Source organism: Dermacentor andersoni, chromosome 11 (assembly GCF_023375885.2).
Source record: "Dermacentor andersoni chromosome 11, qqDerAnde1_hic_scaffold, whole genome shotgun sequence".
Lineage (NCBI taxonomy): Eukaryota > Metazoa > Arthropoda > Arachnida > Ixodida > Ixodidae > Dermacentor > Dermacentor andersoni.
The window spans coordinates 1,414,015-1,427,774 of NC_092824.1; the positions used below are offsets into that span (position 1 = coordinate 1,414,015).

Sequence of the window (13,760 nt, forward strand, 5' to 3'; positions counted from 1 at the left end):
GCTACATCACTGCGGTGCTGCTGTAGCCTTCTTTTAAAGTTCCCCGTCTCGCCTACGTAGCACGCCTGGCAGTCCTGGCAAGGAATTTTGTAGATGACGCCCGGAAATTTTTCTTTTTCGAGGCGGTCTTTGACTCGGACGAGTTGTTGTTTTAGCTTGCTTGAAGGGACGTGGCAGATTTGTACATCATAATTTTTGAATATCTTTTACATTGACTCGCTCACGCCTCGGGCATAGGGGAGAGACACCAGTTTCTTGTTCTCATCGGCCTTACAGGGGGTTGAGCTGCACGCTTCTCTTTAGTCTTTATAAACCGGCCGGGGTAGCCGTTGCTCACCAAATCCTGCTTCAGTCTCTTCAACTCAGATCTGCGTGCGTCAGTAGTCAAACACAATCGGAATGCACGGGTGAACAATGTCGAGGCAACAGATAGTTTTTGTCCAAGGGGATGGGCGGAATCAAAGTGCAGATATTTCCCTGTGTGGGTAGGCTTTCGCTAAACACTTGTCAAAAGGCCCGATGCAGTGCGCATGATTTCAACGTCAAGAAAAGCCAAGCGACCATTAACTTCTTCAACGGTGAATTGTATTGTGCTTTGTAAAGAGTTCAGGTTCTGCAGAAAAGGTACGACGTCCTCGCGGCGGATAATTGAAAAACAGTCGTCGACATACCCCAGGAACAATTTTGGGGCAGGCTGGAACGTCATAAGGGCTTTATCTTCGACGGCTTCCAAAGCAATGTTGGCACAAGACACTGACACCGATGCTCTCATTGCCGTTCCAAACACCTGCCTGTAAAATGATCCATTAAATGAAAAATATGTGTTGCGTCAAGAAAACTCCGAGAGGTGGCACACGTCGTCGACTTCGAATGGGGTGCGCGAAAGCAGAGATATGTCGTTTTGCAATGCTGTTCCGCAGCAGTCAACAGCATAATCCACAGGTATGCGTGTGAACATAAACTTAACGTCAAAGGAAACTATTACGTCTTCGCTGTCTAAAGTCACGTTCCTCACCTTGTCGACAAAATCAGCGGAGTCTTTTACGTACGCCGGCGTTCGTCCAACGAGGGGTCGGAGCACACCATGAAGATAGGCAGAGAGACGGTGCAACGGAGAGCGAGTGTAGTCTGCTATAGGCCGCAGCGGGACATTAGGTTTGTGAACCTTGCGCAGGCCGTATATTGCAGGAGCTGAGCCGTTGTGGCACAGCAGCTGATTATAAGGATGCTTCTTTTCGGGAGGCACAAAATTCAAAACGACAGCCAGCAGCTTCTGAAGTTCTGACTCGGTCTTTCTTGTGGGGTCCCGGTTGACCTTCGAATACGTGGTGAGGTCCTGGAGATGCTCCGTCATCTTCGAAACGTAGTCATCCCGATTCACGACAACCGCGGCATTCCCCTTGTCCGCAGGCAAGACGACACTGGCTTTGTTATTTTGCAGTCTTTTCATGGCGACGTTATCGAGGTGGCTGATACTTGAGGTCCCAGCATTACGAAGCTTTGAAAGAGCCCCAATATCGCGGGTACGTGCTACATTTTTGCAGAGAAGGCTCGACTTGGCGTACTGCCTTCTCAACTGCACAAGCGAATTCCGCATACTTGGCGGGTACCAATGTTGAAATTCAGGCCGCGGCTTAGTAGATGAAGCTCAGCTGTATCAACGTGGTGTGACGACAGGTTGCAAATACCATCTTGGTTGTCAGGGGGCTGACATTTGTCCAGCAGAGAGGAAATCTTCTTTTCCTGGCACCTTCCTCTTTTCTGTCGAGTCACCGTAGCTGTTCCATGTGAGCAGAGTAAAATCTCGTTGAATTATATGGGAGCGGTGTGCTTAAGCGTGTGTTGGCTAAAAAAAAATTCTCGTTGTCCAAGAGCTTATGGTAGCCTTCGTTTCAAGGATGCGTGCTTCTAAAAGGAGCTTCCCGCAGCGCGAGATTACGTGCTTTTCAAACGGCGTACGAACCAAGAAGGGTAGGTGAAGGGACTTCGGGATGATGCTGTGGGCTTTACAGCGCAGATTGAACTGTGGTGTTGCCTCGACATTCTTCACCAGTGCATTCCGATTGTGCTTGACTGCTGACGCACGCAGATCTGAGTTGAAGAGAGGGACGCAGGATTTGGTCAGCAATGACTACCCCGGCTAGTTTATAAAACTGAAGAAAAGCATGCAGCTGAACCCCCTGTAAGGCTGATGAAAACAAGAAAACTAGCGTTTCTCCCCTATGCGCGAGGAGGCGTGAGCGAGTCAATGTCAAAAATTTTCAAAGATTATGATGTACAAATCTGCCACGTCCCTTCAAGCAAGCTAAAACCACAACTCGTCCGAGTCAAAGACCGCCTCGAGAGAGAGAAAACAAGGATAGGAAAGGCAGGGAGGTCAACCAGAAGAGCATCCGATTTGCTACCCTACACTGGGGGTGGGGGAAAGGGGAAAAGAAAGAGGGAAAAAGGGAGAGAGTAGGCACTGAGTGCGTGCGGGAGGGACACTATAAACAGGGACAGTATAAAAGGTCTCTTAAGCCGGTGCACTTCAAATATTGCACTAGTGCACGAATCGCTTTTCGAGCTAGTGGCGGCTGTGGCCACGGTCCGAGTATCTTTGACTCGGTGAACGGTGACTCGGTGAACGAGTCCAGTCGCTGTAAACTTGCCCGCAGAGAGAGGCGTTGGACATCGTAGCGAGGGCAGGTACACAATAGGTGCTCCATGGTTTTCTCGCACCCACAGGAGTCGCACATCGGGCTCTCGGCCATTCCCAAACGATAGGAGTACGCGTTCGTGAATGCCAGTCCCAGCCACAAGCGGTACAGCAAGGTTGTTTCGCCGCGGGAAAGGCTAGATGGTAGTTGTAGCCGTAGCGTGGGCTCCAGTTTATGCAATCGGCAATTGAAGGCAATTGACCGCCTCGCAAAAGAAAACTTTCCGGTTGTCATCTACAAAATTCCTTGCCAGGGCTGCCAGGCGTGCTACGCAGGCGAGACGGGGAACCTTAAAAGAAGGCTACAGCAGCACCGCAGTGATGTAGTCAAAGTACACACGGTTTCGAGCGCCTTGGCAGAGCATAACGAAAAGACTGGACACAGTATTAACTGGCATTCGACTTCTATCATTGTCCGTGTCCGTGTATCAGCGTCCGCCAGTCCGTGTCTTAGTTCTTGCGCCTAAAATCATTTTTAGGCCGAGCGTTTCAAGGAGCTGGCTGGATTTGGACCGAGCAACGTATGCATCGTATCGTCGCCTAATGGTTAGAGCACCGGGCTGCTGTGCTTGACGACCCAGGTTCGATTCCACCGTGGGTCAGACATTGTTAAGGCCTGGAGTGGCTCATGCCCCCGATGGTCTCATAAACGCGGCGTGCGGTACAGAAACGCATGTCCGCTTGCTTCGCGCAGGCACGCGCTTGTGCCACTGCTCGCGCGTTAGTTGTCCTCTTCATCCGCAGTGGCCCCGACGCCGCTTGTCACGCAAAAAAAAAGCCAAGGTAATTAAGATTGAGGTGATTCAGACACTCTGACTCTCGAGCTTATGTGGAAGTCAAACCCACGACGTTTGGTGCTAAGTTAATTAAGTCACTGTAATTAACATAGTTAATTAAAGCACTCCAGCCCGCGACCTTTTGTGTTAATTAGTGCGAAGCTATTGAAGGCGCAGTTAAGGTAGCGTCAATTAAGGCACTGCAATGGACGACCTTTGGTAGGAGAAACCAAATAACAGGTAAAAATTCAACGCATTCGAATGTCAAGTAATTTAACGAATGTCTCTTGAGCGCGCAGGCTTTCGGATTCACCCTCTTTGGCGTGTATGCTAAAGCGACTGTTGAGTTGTTTTTTCAGTACCTCCCATGATGTTACTTTGGTTCTCTCAGTGTTCAGGCAGCATGGCGCAGGCATAACGTTCACTATTGATCTCCCTCATGACAAGCATATGCAGTTTTTAGATATTAACCTGTTACGACACCTTCGGCACTCGTGCAGGATGCATTATAGTTCGCGGACTCGTGAGAACTTGCAACCTTAAGACACTGCTCAATCGAAAACACTGAAAAGGGCTACAGCCACTCTGTGTCTCCGGTCTGCTCTACCGAAGCCGTGCGAGCACACTGTGGAAAGTAGTTTGCAGTTGCAAATATCGAGGCTGATTGCAGCTGGGTTCCCTTCTGCGATCCTTATCAGTGTGTCCGAGACCTTGCTTGGGCAGCTAAAAGGATGCAGCAAAATACCTGAGGCGTTGCAGAAGAAGAGGCCATAAGTAGTGTCATACATGCACAGAATTGCCCAGAACTCTAAAAAAGTTGCAAGCAGGCACGATGTTCCTGTGGTTTTTTTCATCACCGAATAAGCTGTCGAAGTTATGTGCCCGAGTTTCGTCCCGAAATTCTAAGCCTTCCTGGGAAACGAAGCGCGCCAGTCCAGTTCTTCGCTCCGCCGCGAGCTGTGAACTTCCGTCGTGCTGCGGCAAAGTCGGCGTAGGTCAAAGCGGCCGCTGTGTTAGCGACCGCTCAAGTGTAAATTGCACCAGCGCGAAGAACACGAAGAGAGGAATTGAAAACAAACAGGACGAGCACTGAAGGGAACAAGTGTTATCAATTCAGAATGGTGTGAGTTCACGTTTGCATTCCCACTCTGTTGGGCTGCGCACCGTTGTTCAAGGACACGCATGCGCTAGGAAGAAGCCGGGGGGCATAGGCCCGACAGATGCCCAAAGCGTATCACATAAGGAAGGAAGGTGAAGGCTGTAGCAGTGTGCCATCGATTTCTCTATACAAGAATGAATGCGCATTTTTATGTACTGCATTAAAATGTTTGCACCTGATGCGCGTTCGCTGTTTGCGGATTTTTGGCGAGCATTTATACCTGTATTTGGGTGTGGTGCTTGAAATGAACTCGCTGAAGGTCTGGCGCTCTTTCTGTGGTCTCCTTTTTTGTCTTCCGTATGTTACTCTACATTGCGCCACAACACCTTTATTAACTAATATGCAGTATTGCTTAGTTGGTATTGCATTTTCGATTCTTCTTGCCGCTTTAGAAAAGCACATGCTCTAAGTAATGTTTTCGTATTGTTATTGTTTGGTGCAGCTGATGGCTGTAGCAGTGTTTGATCCATTTCTCTATACAAGAATGAATGTGCATTTTTATATACTGCATTAAATTAAATTACGCTCGATTAGTCGGAAATGAAAGAGTGCATTGATGACTCGAGCAAAGCAGACACGGCAACAATGACAGCGTGGTAAGGGGAACGAGAGAAACAGTACACGTAGCAGTATGTGTGCATGCGGCTTCTTGTTTTTCGAATAAACTCAGTTGTCCGAGGGCCGCTTTCTCGTGCTCTTATTATGACAGTGATTATACGAGTTGAACACATCGCAAGTTTGCCCATTCCTAGCTGCGCCTAAATCTGTCGGTTCAAAACTCACCGAGACGCGAATGCTAAGCAAGATGAAACATGAATAAAGGGAAAATCAGACATCCACCCGTTCGTAGCAATTGCTACGAAGGAAACCCATACCGGTTCCTCGAAAGAAAAGCCTCATAGTTGAAGAAAAATTCCTCCTCGTCCGGGACTCGAACCCGGGACCACCGCCTTTCTGGGGCAGCCGCTCTACCATCTGAGCTAACCAGGCGGCTAGCAGATGGCAGGGCGAAGTCGAATTTGTCGACAACACGAAGCAAATGCAAGTGTTTGATGCAGTAGTTCTGCGGAAACCCGCAAACCTTGCGGGTTTCCGCAGAATTACTACGTGCAGATGAAACATCATTTCCACAAATTTTGCTCTAATAGACCTATCCGAGAGCAACTGTTACGTAAAAGAGTACGCATTTGTGCTGGTTGGTTCGTGATTACGAGCAATAAAAACAGCGCAAAACGACGGGACGAGTGAGGGGATACAGACAACAGCGCTGACTAACAACCAAAGTGTCTTTATTCTTTCAGTCAGCATATAAATGCTCCGCCGCTATCTGAAACCACAGATTCTACAGAATTGGGCATGCGCAGAGGGAATTGCAATTAATGTGATAGGAGGGCAATCTCCTTCGGAAGGAGAGAAATGGATGGAAGGCTTACACATGCTTCGCCGCTAACGTGAATGTGGAAGGCTTCGGATATAAGGCGTGCGCCGTCATCACGATATTTTGGCAGGTAGGTTACACCTTCGAAAGACGGCTTGCAGCCGCATTCATTGCAATGCAGTGACAATTGACTATCTTTTGCCCGTTTTTGAAATTTGTTTAAGTGCTCGCGCATGCGGTCATTGATGCAACGCCCCGTTTGGCCGATATAAAAATGCTTGCATGAAAGGGGGATCTTATACACCACACAGTCACAACAGTCACCAACAAACCTCTGTCTGTGCTGCTTTTTACAACTTTTTTTTTGTTATTCATGCTTACCCTATTGACTTGGTGGCACAGGCTACCTAACTTATTTTTGGCAGTAAACAGCAACCTGACGCCTGCCCTGCTGACAACCTTTTTGAGATTGTGCGCAACCTGGTGAACATATGGTATAGCCGCAACCATTTGCCGTGGGCGATTCTCAGATAGAGCAGCTGCCGACTGCTTTCCTTTAAGGTTCATTGCGAGGCTTTCAGCGATGCTGGTCAAAAGTGGTACCGAGAAACCTGCGAGCTTCAGTCTGGCTACTTGCTTTTCGAAGCTTACATCCACTTGGTGGTCACAAGACCGGATGAGGGCCGCCTTCATGCAGGATCTTGCTATACCGCGCTTGACTATCTTAGAGTAGGCGGACGAAAATGGAAGAAGGTTCTTATGAGACCGAGGAGCATAACCCCAACATAGATGATTGCTTAAGAACGGTAGCTCCAAGTCTAAGAAACGAAGCTTGTTGTCAGACGGATGCACCGTGGTCAATTTTAAAGAATCTAGAACTGTGCGGAACATGTCAAATATTATAGCAGCAGCAGGCTGCGCGTCAGTGGCGTTAGTATTGTAAAAAATTAGAAAGTCATCGACGTATCGCATCACTTTTACAGTGCTTGTCTGGCTGAGCTTAGTTACAAGATTGCGGTCATAGCTGGCTAATAAAATGTCACTAGGAACAGAGGCTATACATGAACCGATGCACACACCTTTCTTCTGTATAAAAAGCTTATCCTCCATTGAAACGAAAGTGGAAAGCATATAAAACCTTAAACGCTCTAAAAACTTGTCGACGTTGATACCACATGGATTCTGAAACCTTAGAACACCATATTTGTCAATGCAATGGCCGACTTCAATGCATACATCATCTTGAGGCAAGGAATAATACAAGTCCTTGATATCCACGGAAAAGGCTCGGACAGCCTTTGGACATTCCTCACGGAGGAAGGTGGAGACAGTACCTGGCGTCTTTATGAGGAAGGGGTCATCAATGTCGAGGAGGCACAAAAACCTTTGCAGGAACACTCCCAATTGTCGTTGCCAGGTTCCGCGCTCAGAAACAATGGCCCGAAACGGGCACAGTTCCTTGTGTGTCTTGGCGCTGAAAAACACAGAAAGACTGGTTCCATTGCAGGCCTTTAAGGAGGAGGCCAGCTTGGAGAGTCCGGCTTTTTCGCAGAGCTGAACAGCCTCTGTTTTGACCTTCGCAGGAGCCACTCCATGCACTCCCTTGAAGTTACCTAGAATGGCCGAATCTGCTTTGCTCTTGTACAAGCCACGAGGCATCACGACAAAACCGCCTTTTTTGTCGGATAGGAGCAGCTTGAGCCCCGATTCCGAAGGACGGTCACTGCTGTGCGGAGCCGAACTGTGTTGCCTTTTTTAACCTGCTGGGGCAAGCAGTCAACACCTTCTCTGATGCATCTGTCAGCTTCATCTGTTCTTGCTCTACCGGCAGCTATCCTGACGAGGCTGAGCAGTTCCGTCTTGTCCAGAGAAGGATGCTCACAAAATTTAGGACCAAGCTCGAGTAGATCGGCAACATTGTTCGGAATTGAGGCATCCCCGAATGTTGTTACCTCTTGGCCTTGCCCCGGATTCCTACGTCCTCTCCTAGGCAGTCGAACCACCAAGTTGCCCCACAGGAAGTCTGCTGTCTGAGACGCCATTCGCAAATCTTGAAGAAACTTCTTCTGAGCACTATGGAAATGCAGCTCATTCTGGTTCACAACCTGCAAGCAGTCGGTGTAGAAGCGTACCTGTCGAAATGCTTCAGAGCGCAAAATTCGGCACGTTCTCTTTATGTGGCAATCCGTCTGACAACAAGCTTCGTTTCTTATACTTGGAGCTAACGTTCTTAAGCAATCATGTATTTTGGGGTTATGCTGCTCGGTCTCATAAGAACCTTCTTCCATTTTCGTCCGCGCACTCAAAGATAGTCAAGCGCGGTATAGCAAGATCCTGCATGAAGGCGGCCCTCATCCGGTCTTGTGACCACCAAGTGGATGTAAGCTTCGAAAACCAAGCAGCCAGACTGAAGCTTGCAGGTTTCTCGGTACCACTTTTGACCAGCATCGCTGAAAGCCTCGCAACGAACCTTAAAGGAAAGCAGTCGGCAGCTGCTCTATCTGAGAATCGCCCACGGCAAATGGTTGCGGTTATACCATATGTTCACCAGGTTGCGCACAATCTCAAAAAGGTTGTCAGCAGGGCAGGCGTCAGGTTGCTGTTTGCTGCCAAAAATGAGTTAGGTAGCCTGTGCCACCAAGTCAATAGGGTAAGCATGAATAACAACAAAAAAAGTTGTGAAAAGCAGCACAGACAGAGGTTTGTTGGTGACTGTTGTGACTGTGTGGTGTACAAGATCCCCCTTTCATGCAAGCGTTTTTATATCGGCCGAACGGGGCGTTGCATCAATGACCGCATGCGCGAGCACATAAACAAATTTCAAAAACGGGCAGAAGATAGTCAATTGTCCCTGCATTGCAATGAATGCGGCTGCAAGCCGTCTTTCGAAGGTGTAACCTACCTGTCAAAATATCGTGATGACCGCGCACGCCTTATATCCGAAGCCTTCCACATTCACGTTAGCGGCGAAGCATGTGTAAGCCTTCCATCCATTTCTCTCCTTCCGAAGGAGATTGCCTTCCTATCACATTAATTGCAATTCCCTCTGCGCATGCCCAATTCTGTAGAATCTGTGGTTTCAGATAGCGGCGGAGCATATATATACATATATGCTGACCGGAAGAATAAAGACACTTTGGTTGTTAGCGCTGTTGTCTGTCTCCCTTAACTCGTCCCGTCGTTTTGCGCTGTTTTTATTGCTCGTAACTGTTACGTAGCTACAACCGAAGCTCCGTGGTGGCCACGAAGGCCTGCATGCCGGCAAAAACAAAACTACGCTGACTGTGGGAGGCGCGGAGGGGGGTTGATAATATTGTTCTTCGAAAACTGCTGGGAGCGGAGCAGACGCAAAGGAATTAGGTGAAAGAAAGCGAGCGGCTGCGCTCAACCAGCCGAAGGAAAAGCGTGCGCCGTCGGCGCTGATTGCGCGAGAAGGAACGCAGCGCCGCGGCGGCGAAATGCGGATAAAATGAGGTCACGTAACAAATAAGAAAGGGCGAGAATCGAGAGGGAAGCTGTATCGAACGAGAGAGAGGGCCGTCAACCAACGACCGGCGGCAGCAAGCAGACGTCGCGTGGTCGTTGGTTGCGTGCGTGGCTCGAGACCGCCTTGGCCGTCGCTGCGAGAGCCTTCTACAGTGTTGCGCGACGAGCGCGGCTCTGCCTACAATGGCAGCTGGTTTGTGCCAAGTCTGCTAAGCCACACCGAGCGCGCCCGGAGCTGTGTGCGACGTTGGTTGGTTGCAGCCGCGCTGACACGTAAGGGAGCAACTGGTGAGTTCTTTTCAGCTCACCCTGGCAGTGGGGGCATGTTTCACGTGCAACCTGTTAGGAAATTGTCGCCGCCTGCTTCAATGTCAATGTCTTTCACTGGAATCATATGCCATTCGCTCCACCTACATCGCGTTTTGCTTGCCGCGTGGAATTATCTCTGGCACTCGAAAAGCGTCAGCATCAGCTCTAAACTTCAAGGCACTGTCACCATAAGCACACATTGATCATGTTTTCTGGCTAGTTTGACTGTTTGCGGCGTCCGCGGGTTTCGAAAATGAACGAATGCTAAGGAAAACGGCCACAGCAAGGGCATCAGCACCACCAGCAGTTGTAAATCGGAGCGTGAAGCTGTTCCCGCAGGCTAAAGCTAGCAATGAGTAACTGAACATCGACGTACTAAAAAAATTGCGCTCACTTCTCACCTTGTGACCGCCGTTGGCAAGGCAACGCTGTGAAAGCACATGACGCAGTGACAGGTCGAACATGTTGCTTTTATTGGCGGTTCACCATTGAAAGCTGCGCACGAAACTCGCAAACACAGACGAAAGCCGTGCGCTTTTTTCAAGCAGGTGCATTGGTAATGACTGATCGTATTCGCTCAGTCGCTAATTTTGTGGCGGCGTGGGCTGCACGCAGTTGTTGAGCCCACCCGTCGAGCTTTCTGGCATTCACCAGGTCGGCCCAATGATCGATACAGGCTCGCGAAGCCTTCCTGGAGAAAACGACCAATCGATCTGGACACGCGTGTTTCTTCATTTATTAGCGTTGCTTTTAATGCCGCCATTCACATCTCACTACCGTGCATGCCCATTTCTAAGAGAACGAATACAAAAAAAGAAAACAGGCGTTTGAAAAACACAAGCCTGCATGCCTACTGAAAAGAGTTATTCCCATTGTCGGCTCCAACGGTACTGAGCGGGCATTTTGGCAGGTATTGGGAATCTTTGTTTTACTTTTATACAATACATATAGCCCTGCAGGGAGTTACGTTATGGTAGGGTGAAAGAGCTTATATTAGAAAGATATTAGTTATCTGTTTGTGCAACTGATGTTCACTGATATGCGCTACCAACGTGCGTAGCGCATATCAGTTAACGTCGGTTGCACAAACAGATAACGTAGCATACGGAATGGGAAAAACATGCATAGAATAGTAATGCACACGTTATTGTGGTGCGCAAAAAAAGCCCAAAAAGCAGAAAATAGTTGTTTGGCCCAATAAGAACGAATGCTCTTAATATTGCGCAGACAAAAAAACGAAGGAATAAAGCTTCGCATTCCTCGCTCTTACGGGAATCGAAAGGAAAGCGAAGCTATCGTGAAGCAGATAAGTGGTATATATATATATAATGATCAGAAAGAGTACGACGTACGTTCAATTAGCACAGTATATTTCAATGACGTTTCGGCTAGTAGACCATCCTTTGTCAAAGTCCCCTGACAGACTTTGACAAAGACGTCTCCACCAGCCGAAAGGTCAGTGAAATAAACTCTGCTGACTCAACGTACGTCGTACTTTCTTTCGTGATTTTAATACCAGGGCCAGCGTTATTTCCTAAGCCACAACTATGTGTATGTATGTATGTATGTATGTATGTATGTATGTATGTATGTATGTATGTATGTATGTATGTATGTATGTTATGTACGCAGGACAGAGACGACGAACTTTTAAGAAGACTTGTTTACTAAACGTTTTCGGCTGGTGGACCAGCCCTCGTCAGACGTGACGAAGGTTGGTCCACCGGCCGAAAACGTTCAGTAAATAAGTCTTCCTAAAAGTTCGTCGTCTCTTTCCTGCGTATGTTACGTCGGGTCCTGCGTGCTGAACTTTGAAGAAACCCCCTATATATATATATATATATATATATATATATATCTTTGCACCGCCTAACAAATGTTATCGCTCTGCCCGCACGTATCGGAAGTTTCTTGAGTGTTATCGATGGTTCTGTTGTCACCGCAGCTTGTGCAATCTGACTGCAGGAGCGACGCTAATTCAGTAGAACTTCTGGGAAGGCACGTGGGCACCACCGATTACTCTGGAACCTTCGATTACTCGTGTATAAAAGCCGACGCGCTTAAGCCATAGATCAGATTTGGACGATCGCAGGCCGTGTTCGCCGCTATTGCAATGCTTTGAGCGCAACTTGCTTTTGTGGGCAGAAGTTCGCCCAATAAAAAGTTAGTTTTAGCCTTCAGTTTTAGAGCTGTACTATTCACCGTCACTACCATGTGACGGCCTATAATAAATACATTTAAAATATAATATATATATATATATATATATATATATATATATATATATATATATATATATAATGACAAGCATATGCATAACTACTAGAGGGTGAGGGGGAACTTTCCCACTACTGAAAAAACGCGAGAGTGCAAAGTACTCCGTTTGCCCCCCCCCCTCCCCCCCACCTCCAATTTTGAAAGTGGGCACATTCGGCTACACGCTATGAAGCCCAAATAAACAGCATTCTTTCTGAATACAGTGACCACTGTATCACATTCATCGTGGCCAAGTGCTGGGGTGGTAAAAGCGCCGACTTTATTGAGCGGCGGTTATTTATGAAGATCGCGCCGGAGAGGGCTAGTACCTTTCTCTTGTCATGTGTGTCGTCTACAGCTTTAGGCGGGTACTGCGCATGTTGCCTGTCGCTGGTATGATACATCTTCCCTCTTTTGGAACAAACAATAAAAGCACAACGGCAGATCGAACTTCCTAGCAAAGAAACATTAATGCACACTCTATACGATTAAATACATTCAAGAAACATTACATGGAATTTTCAAATCCAAAAACAATGCACACTATAACTCAAGGCACCTGCTGAAGGTTTTTCGTATTCCAAACGACGCGGGGGCACAAATTGCCTTTGCGATCATCTTAAACCAAGAGCGCTAGACGTCCCATCATCTGAAGTCACTGGTCGCTGCTGCGCCCATGGGCTGTCTTCAAGCGCTGCCTCGCAGTCGTGTTCACTGTCGTCCAAAGGCTCAGGTCGAAATGTCTCTTTTATACGTAGCTAGTGCTTTCGGTTGTGGCGCGAAAGGTGGCCGTCTTCTGTGACGAGGTTCTAGGACGTGGGCTGCACACAGTGCTGTAGGACACGTGCCTTTGTTTCCCATGAGCCTTCAGGCGCCCTGAGTCTCCCTGACTCAGCGGCTGCCTGTTGTCTCTTGTCTGGTGATGCTTCGCGAGCCGGGGTTTACCTTGGAATTCTGGTAGAGTTGTTCGTAGTCTCCTGGCCCTGAAGAATCTCCGCTGGTGCAGCAGTGCCTTGCAACGGGGTTGTCCTGTAAGCGAGCAAACCGCGCCAAAAATATTTGTTTCGGCGGTTTTCTTTGATATCCGCTTCATCACTTCCACCCCTTTTTCTGTAAGGCCATTTGACTGTGGAGAGCCAGGGCTAGAAGTGGCGTGCTGGAACTCGTACTCTCCCGCAAGCACGGCAAACTGTTGGCTTGCTAAGGGCGGCCCGTTGTCCGAACATACCTCCATTGGTATTCTGTACCTCGCGGAGATAGCGCTAGTTGTTTCAATGGCAGTGCTCGCCGTTGCGTCTTTAAATAGTTCCACCTCTGGAAAGTGGGACAGTGCGTCGTAGACGCAAAGATAAGACCTGCCGCCGTAGTAGGAAATGTCGATGCCAACTCGGGGCCAAACTTGGTCAGACAGTGGGCGCATAAGCAATGGCTCACTTGGCTGACTATACGTATTTTTTGCACGCTGCGCACTTATGAACAGAGGCTTCAATATTGGTATTCATTCCCGACCAGAATATCACGCCCCGTGCTCTCGACTTGCATTTGGTTATGCCCAAGTCGCCTTCGTGAATTTATTTCAGCGTTTCGCGCTTCATACTGGCGGGAATAACAATCTTGCACCCCGTCAACAAAATGCCCTGCACTTGCGACAGCTCGGCAATAATTGACTTCAGAGGGCCATCCACCGGTTCACCTTTT

The 13,760-nt window shown here is 48.3% G+C and overlaps 1 protein-coding gene across 2 annotated transcripts in view; it reads left to right on the forward strand.

Annotated features, from left to right (window-relative positions):
• LOC126517808 (receptor-type tyrosine-protein phosphatase kappa-like) overlaps positions 1–13,760 on the forward strand; it is a 472,380-nt gene that overhangs the window by 153,606 nt on the left and 305,014 nt on the right. Inside the window, exon 1 of one of the 2 annotated variants that reach the window (XM_055064334.2) lies at positions 9,514–9,785. The exons of the other annotated variant lie outside the window; for it this stretch is intronic. The gene's annotated coding sequence lies outside the window, so the exon portion shown is untranslated. Of the gene's footprint in view, positions 1–9,513; positions 9,786–13,760 lie in introns of those variants that run through there. 2 annotated transcript variants of the gene reach the window in all.